The sequence below is a fragment of the Cucurbita maxima genome, unplaced genomic scaffold (genome assembly GCF_002738345.1).
Source record: "Cucurbita maxima cultivar Rimu unplaced genomic scaffold, Cmax_1.0 Cma_Scf00004, whole genome shotgun sequence".
Taxonomy (NCBI): Eukaryota; Viridiplantae; Streptophyta; class Magnoliopsida; order Cucurbitales; family Cucurbitaceae; genus Cucurbita; species Cucurbita maxima.
In genome coordinates this window covers 6588886-6596166 of record NW_019272020.1, presented here as the reverse complement: position 1 = coordinate 6596166, position 7281 = coordinate 6588886, and the positions used below count along the sequence as shown (strand labels likewise).

The following is a 7281-nucleotide window of genomic DNA, read 5'->3' as shown; positions in this document are numbered from 1 at the left end:
GAATTGTGCATGTTATATCTAGATGCTTGATATTTATGCACTAAGTTAATGTTTATGAATTGTTGTTACCATAAGCCTAAGGATGCATAATTAGAGAGATGAGTCACTGAGTTTAGACTTATCCCTTCCCTAGAAGCCTAACAGATCACCACCGCAAACGAAGTACCTTAGGAGTGTTCTTAGGCTGTTAATTGTGTGAACGATATCTATCGCTTCGTGGGAGGACTAGAGGTTCTTGATCAGTTCTCACTACTCCTAGCTGTTTTGTATGGGAAATGTGTCCCCACATCGTACAGCTCATTAGTTGCATGGGAAAGGGTTGGGTCACGCCCCTCAACAGGGGACTATCATGGGCCTAACAGGTACTCAGCACACCCATAGGTAAAATTCCATATAGTCTCAAATAGCCATGCAGATATAGCACCTCATAGAGAGACACCGGTCCATGAGAGTTGTAGAGTGAAATCCACCATTTCCTTGTAGAATGTCTCTCATGGGCTCTGGAGCCCAAATCCACGAGAGTTGTGCGTTTTCCTTCTCGTTTTGCTCTTTCACATGCATAGATGTTTGAGAATTAACCTTGGCAGTGTTGTAAACTTCGTTGTTGCAACCATCAAGAATGCTCACAGACCAAGCTGGTACAAAATATATTCCATTTGCGTGCAAATCTATAATGGCATCATTTTTACCATCTGTGTTGCTCAAAAAGTCGAACATCTCTCCTATTGCTTGGTTAGAGAATTTCGTTAAAGTTATAGATCTGCCAAAGTCTTGGTCTGAGCAGGTGCCATTAATGAGAATCTTCTCTCCCAATGCCCCCATTTGGGTTGATTCAAGTTCTCATATTCATTAAGTGGAGCGTTGTAATCATAAGACGTAGTGATGAATGGACCTCCCTATGTTCTTCCAAAGTTGGTACCTCCATGGTAAATATAATAATTGTTAAACACGCCACCTGATTGAAAAAATCTTGCCACAGAAAAGGCTACATCTTGTGCAGTTTTGTAAGGCTCTTTTGTCACTCCATTTCTTGAATCATCCCACCCAATTTTCAGTAAATATTTTTGGGCGGTTAGGATTGTTAGGACTAAAGTTGTTGCAGTAGAATCCATTACATGTATTAATGATAGGTTGTGAGGCATCACTCTGTTGGCACATGATCCATAGAACGCCAACATTAAGATATTCGGCCATTTGAGCACACCAATTGATATATGTTTTTACTACATTTCCATAAGGTGTCATCACGTTTCCATACTCGTTCTCGATTTAAGCTAAGATTATTGGCCCTCCTTGTGATGCAAAGAGATCGGCTTGTTTACACATATTCACTATTTTCGTCGTGAAAGTTTGCATTTCATTCTTGTAGACTTGATTATCAGTTCTTAGTTGGATTTCGGGCATATTGTGCAATCATAGTGGAAAGCCTCCGTAGTTCCACTCGGCACACACGTAAGGATCAATCCTCATGACAACGTGTAAAGCCCAGCCTCTTGGATAAGCTAGAAGAACTTGATAAAATTTAGACGTCTAGAGAAATCGTATTTTCGTCGTCGAGGCTCATGACGATCCCAAAAAATGTATGTCTCAATCTCATCAAGTCCACCATCTTTAGCGATGTCTAGAGGTTAGCGGAACCCATAGTGTCATACGCCTCATGAACACCCTCATCATCATGTGGTGCGTATTCGCACTCATCATCATGCCGTGTGCATTCACACTCATCATCATAATATGTGCTTTTGCACTCATCATCATATTATGCGCGTCGGCACTCATCATCTTCAGGGGAAGTAGTCATATGCTTATGAACATACAAATGCATGAGGTACCTCTAAATCCATCTTAACGTCTCTTCTAACACAATCTTCTAGTCTCATCTCTTTGTTACTCTAGGTAACACATACTCGTTGATATTTATATTAATATCATTTTCATGCTCTTAGGGTTGTGTTCTATATCGATCTAACGACATGATGCAATATGGAACTTATCATCATATAGCATGCTCAATATGGAAAACATCAACATATTAAGGTAAACGTCATGCAATCATCATACTCATCATATTGCCATAGAGTGCATCATGCATATCAAGTATGTCATTCATTCAAATATATATACTATGCACATCATCAAGCATCATAACTCATACATCATCATATACTCATACATCATCATACGATACAACTCATACATCTTCATACGATACAACTCATACATCTTCATACGATACAACTCATATATCATCATAACTCATACAATTTTTAGCCTATCCTATAGCAAGGCCACTTACTTGGTTGGCCTTAGCCAGAGTACTCCCTAATTTAATTAACGTAAGCTCCCGTTCCTCGAGAGCTACTCCAAAGGTTGCCGGGGTTCGCATCCTATCGCACCGTTTGTTTCCTTTTGTTAGTATTTGACATTTTAATTAATAATCCAATTAACAATGTGGAATACGGCTCTAAAACGGTCTCAATAAAAATTGAAAAACATATTTTCATTGTTTCTAAATTGTGTTGGATAATAAAACTTGAAATAAAAATATGTCAATAGTATTTCATGCTGTTTGAATCATTCATTCAACCTAATATTATTTGTTATGATATTATATTCACTATTCCATTCTCCTTTACCTTCTCTCTATGTTGTACTAATTATGTTTCTCTGGTCCGTTTACAATCTCTTATGGCCGGTTTAATTGATTCTCATTTTCTTTCTTTCCTGAAAAGATATCATCATTTTTTTTTTATTCCGTTTATAGTATTGATCATTTTCAATCAAGTCTGGTTTTCTTTCCTAAAAAAATGACTATGCAATTAACTTCTGTATTAACTCATGTCAAAATCTTCGTCTCTTCCTTATGAGAATTATCATAATTCTTTTTTCAGTTTTTCAAATCTTTCTACGTATTTCTTTCCCTTCCCTTCTGTATTTCTATCTCTTTATTTTCCTCTTTTGATTCTGTTTTTGGATTTCATTTTTTTCTTTCATCTGTTTTCCAAATCTTCCCGTATTTCTTTCCCTTTGCCATTATGTATTTCTCTCTCTTCCATTTTTCTCTTTGGATTATGTTTTCCAAATCTTCGCATTTCTTTTTTTTTCTTTTCTTTTGATTTTGTTTCGTTGAGAGAGTAGAATAATCTAAATATTGTAACAGATTAATATCATTGAGATAAAATAAAATATAAGGAAAAAGGGAAATCCCATCGGAAAAGGTAAATCTGACTACTAACCTTTGCGAATCACATTTCTCTTCTATTATACTTATGACACAATATCTTATTACTCAAAGAAGTCAATACACAGAAAAGAAGATAATACACAAAAAAAACTAAAATATGAACTGTATCTTATTACTTAAAGAAGACAATACACAGAGAACTGAAATATTAAAATATGAAGTGTTGTATCGTACTGTAACTCTATTTTACTACTTCTATTTAAACTGAAATAACTCCTATCATATAAACACTCAACTAATTGCACAGAGCTACTTAACGGTGCAACTAATTTATTTGCAGAAATAAAACTAACAGACTCCTAATAGAAATGAATAACTTGACTAACTCAAACTAGCAATAAATTGCACTAAATTCTAACAGTTTCCTTTCGTGCAAGCTTATTGCTCAATAATAACTTCGAGAGTCTTACGAAAAACTTCAAACTTCACTTTAGCAAGTATCTTAGTAAATATGTCTGCAACTTGCTCATTAGTATATATTTTCTGCAATTCAACATCCTGCAATAATACTTTCTCTCGAACAAACTGATAATGAGTTTCGATATGTTTCGAACGATCATGAAACACCGAATTTCCAGCAAGTTTTATTGTACTTTCATTATCACAAATAATTTGAATTGGCTAATTGAGAGTAGTCACCATTTTTTTGAATAAGCCTCGTGAGCCACAAACATTCTAGAGTAGTCATGGTAGCAGCTACATATTCTGCTTCATAACTTGACAAAACAATAGTGCTTTACTTTTTACTACACCATGAATTGCAGTAGAGTCTGCTGTAAAACAAAAACTGTTGTAGAGTGTCTTGTCGTTCACGTCACCAGCCCAATCAACATCCACAAAACCACTCAAGAAAAATGACTTTAATTTCTCATACATTAGAGTGCCCTTGATGTAACAAAGAATCATTTTTGTTGCAATTAAATGAGTCTCATGTGGCTGATCCATAAATTAAGACACAAATCTTTTTGAAAAAGCAATGTTTGGTCCTGTGATAGTTAGATAGAATAAACTACCAACAAGTTGATGAACAAATGTAGTATCTTTTAATGACTTCTCTTCATTTCTAGCTAATTTGATATTTGGTTCCATAAGAGTAATTTTATCTCTTGAATTTTCTATACGAAACCATTGCAATAAACTTGCTACATACCATTTTTTTAAGAGAAAAAATAATCATCACGTTTCTTAATTTCCAAACCCAGAAAACAATCCGTTTCACCTAATCTTTTCATTTCAAAATGAACAAACAAGGCATCTTTGAGACTACTGATTTCAACAATATCATCACCAGTAATAATCATGTCATCAACTACTGATTTCAACAATATCATCACCCGTAATAATCATGTCATCAACATACAGTAGAGCAAGGTGCATACAGTTGCTGTTTTCTTAACAAATAAGCTCGGATCAGTACATGAAGACTTAAAACCACAAAAATTAAGATATTGAGCAATTTTACCAAACCAAGCATGAGGAGCTTGCTTGAGTCCGTATAATGCCTTCTTAAGTCTACACACATAATCAAGTTGCCAACTCTCCGTAAGGAAAGCATGTTTCACATCAAGCTGCCATAATTTTCAGTCTTTAACTAGCTGCTAAAGAGATGATTGTCCGTAATGTTACCATCTTTGCGACCTGACTAAAAGTCTCATCATAGTCTCGACCATATTTCTGAGAGAACCAACGAGCAACAAGACGAGCTTTGTGTCTATCAATTTTACCATCAGTTTTTTTTTTCAACTTGTAAATCCACTTACAAGTAATTAAATCAGCATCATGAGGCTTTGGTACAAGCTCCCAAGTGTCATTTTTTTCAAGTGCTGAAATTTCTTCCATCATTGCATTTTCCATTCTAGAATCCCTTTAGTTTCACTTTACACCTTCGACTCATTTTCACTAGTATCTCCCATAAAAGAACAAGACTGAACATAAAATTGACTAATGTAAACTACAAAATCAGACAAATGATAACTTTTTCTGTCTTTGAGGATTTTTCTTGTGGCAACTTCAATATTTGTTGGCTTCTGTATTCTCCTCAGCTTGAATGTTTGTCCCAATTGAAAAATCTTTTCTCCCTAATGTAGAATCATCATGAAAGAGTGCAACAAACTTTTGATGCCATCTGCATCGTCTTTGTAACTTGAAATTTCATTAAACACCACATCACGAGATATAACAACCTTCTTTGTTTCCAAATCCATACACCTCCTACCCTTTCTATGAGTATCATAGCCAACAAAAATGCATTTCTTGTCCTTTGGGTCAAATTTAGTTTGATTATGTTTCAATACATGAACATAATAAATAGACCCAAAAATACAAAAATAACTCACATTGGGTTTACGATGATAAATCAGCTCGAATGGTGATGATTCTGTCCCTGGCAATGGAGGCAGCCAATTTACAACATGGCAAGCTGTTTGAAAAGCTGATACCTATAACTCTCTTGGAAGACTCCTCACATGTAGCCAAGACAAGCAAACTGATGTAAGATATGCTAACTTGCGCTCAACCACCCCATTTTGTTATGGGGTTTTTGGACAAGTCAGTTGACACTGAATCCCATGCTCCTTACAATATTCCATAAAATCATTTGAAAGAAATTCCTCTCCATTATCAGCGTGCAAGCACTTGATTTTCAATTCAAATTCTTTTTCTACAGCATGCTTAAACTGAATAAACTTTGAAAAGGCTTCACTTTGGTGTTCTAAGAAGTATACCCAACTGAAACGAAAAAAATCATCCACAAACACCATCACGTAATAAAGGTCGGTATAGCTTGATGTTCACGTTGGTCCCAAAATATCAGAATGAATCAATTCCAATATTGTTGAAGCTCTACTCTTTGAGCTTGGGAAAGGAAGACAATGAGACTTCCCATATTGGCAACCTGGACAAATCTTATCATGTTTAATATCTTTAAAAATAGGGACACCATCAAGAAGTTTTTTTGTGGATATTTTCTGCAACAACTGAAAACCCACATGACCCAAACGAGCATGCCAAAGCGTTGAGCTTGCATTATGAACAGCTTTCTTGATAATCACTAGCTGATAAAACATACAAAGATTCTTTTTTTTTTTTCCATAGAACAGGATGTCAGCAGCAACATGTTTCACATTAGAAAGAATTTGAACATCTTTAGTAGGATAAAAAAGAACATACCTTCCTAAATCTGTTATTTGTGATAAAGAAGCAAGATTTTTCTTCAAACCAAGAACATGATAAACGTCCTTGAGTAGAACACTCCCATCATCCAAATCTCCTTCTTTCGTCACAGGATGCATTGAATTATCAGTTGTCACAATGACCTTCTTTTGACAATGTGGACGAACATCTGATAGAAGAGCTTCGTTTCCAATTGCATGATGAGAACAACGAGAATCGACAATCCATTCTTAATTGTAGTCTATAAATGCATGAGCATCTACAAGGACATCATCTTGATGTACAGCTGAAGTCACATTTTTTTGCTGGTCAAGAACCTCAATAGTTGAACAGTGTTTCCAAAATGGATCTGAAGAATTTTTACTTTCATGTACAGCATTTGCTTCTGATTCCTGCATTTTGACTCGACAATTTGGCTTAATGTGGCCTGGCTTTCCGCAACGATAACACACCACTTTCACCAGACAATCTCGTTTAAGATAACCAAGTTTTCCACACTTGTAACAAGCTTTAAATGGCTTCTTTGATGACTCCTCACTACTGAGTTGATTCTCATTGCTTGATGAAGGCTTTGAATGAAAATTTTGTCTCCTTTGATGGTTGACATACAACACATCTTCTGACTTTGGAGAAAGCTTGTTGCTGCTAGTCATTTGCTTAATCAAAGATTTCTGATTAAAAAGCAAATTTTCCAATTCAATAATTGTAGGTTGATTTGTCCACCCTTGTTGTATTGAGGAACTAAAGACAATAAAGTCTTTTCGTAATCCACGAATAAGATAATGTCGTGCCTTTTCGTAATCCACGAATAAGATAATGCCGTAATCGAGCATCACTCACTAGTTCTTTAGCATTTAATTCTGAAC

General features: G+C 35.4%; 1 pseudogene; it reads right to left on the bottom strand.

The window, feature by feature from the left end:
- Positions 1-399: 399 nt before the first annotated feature.
- Positions 400-7068, bottom strand: LOC111477731 (annotated as a pseudogene).
- Between the last annotated feature and the right edge of the window lie 213 nt (positions 7069-7281).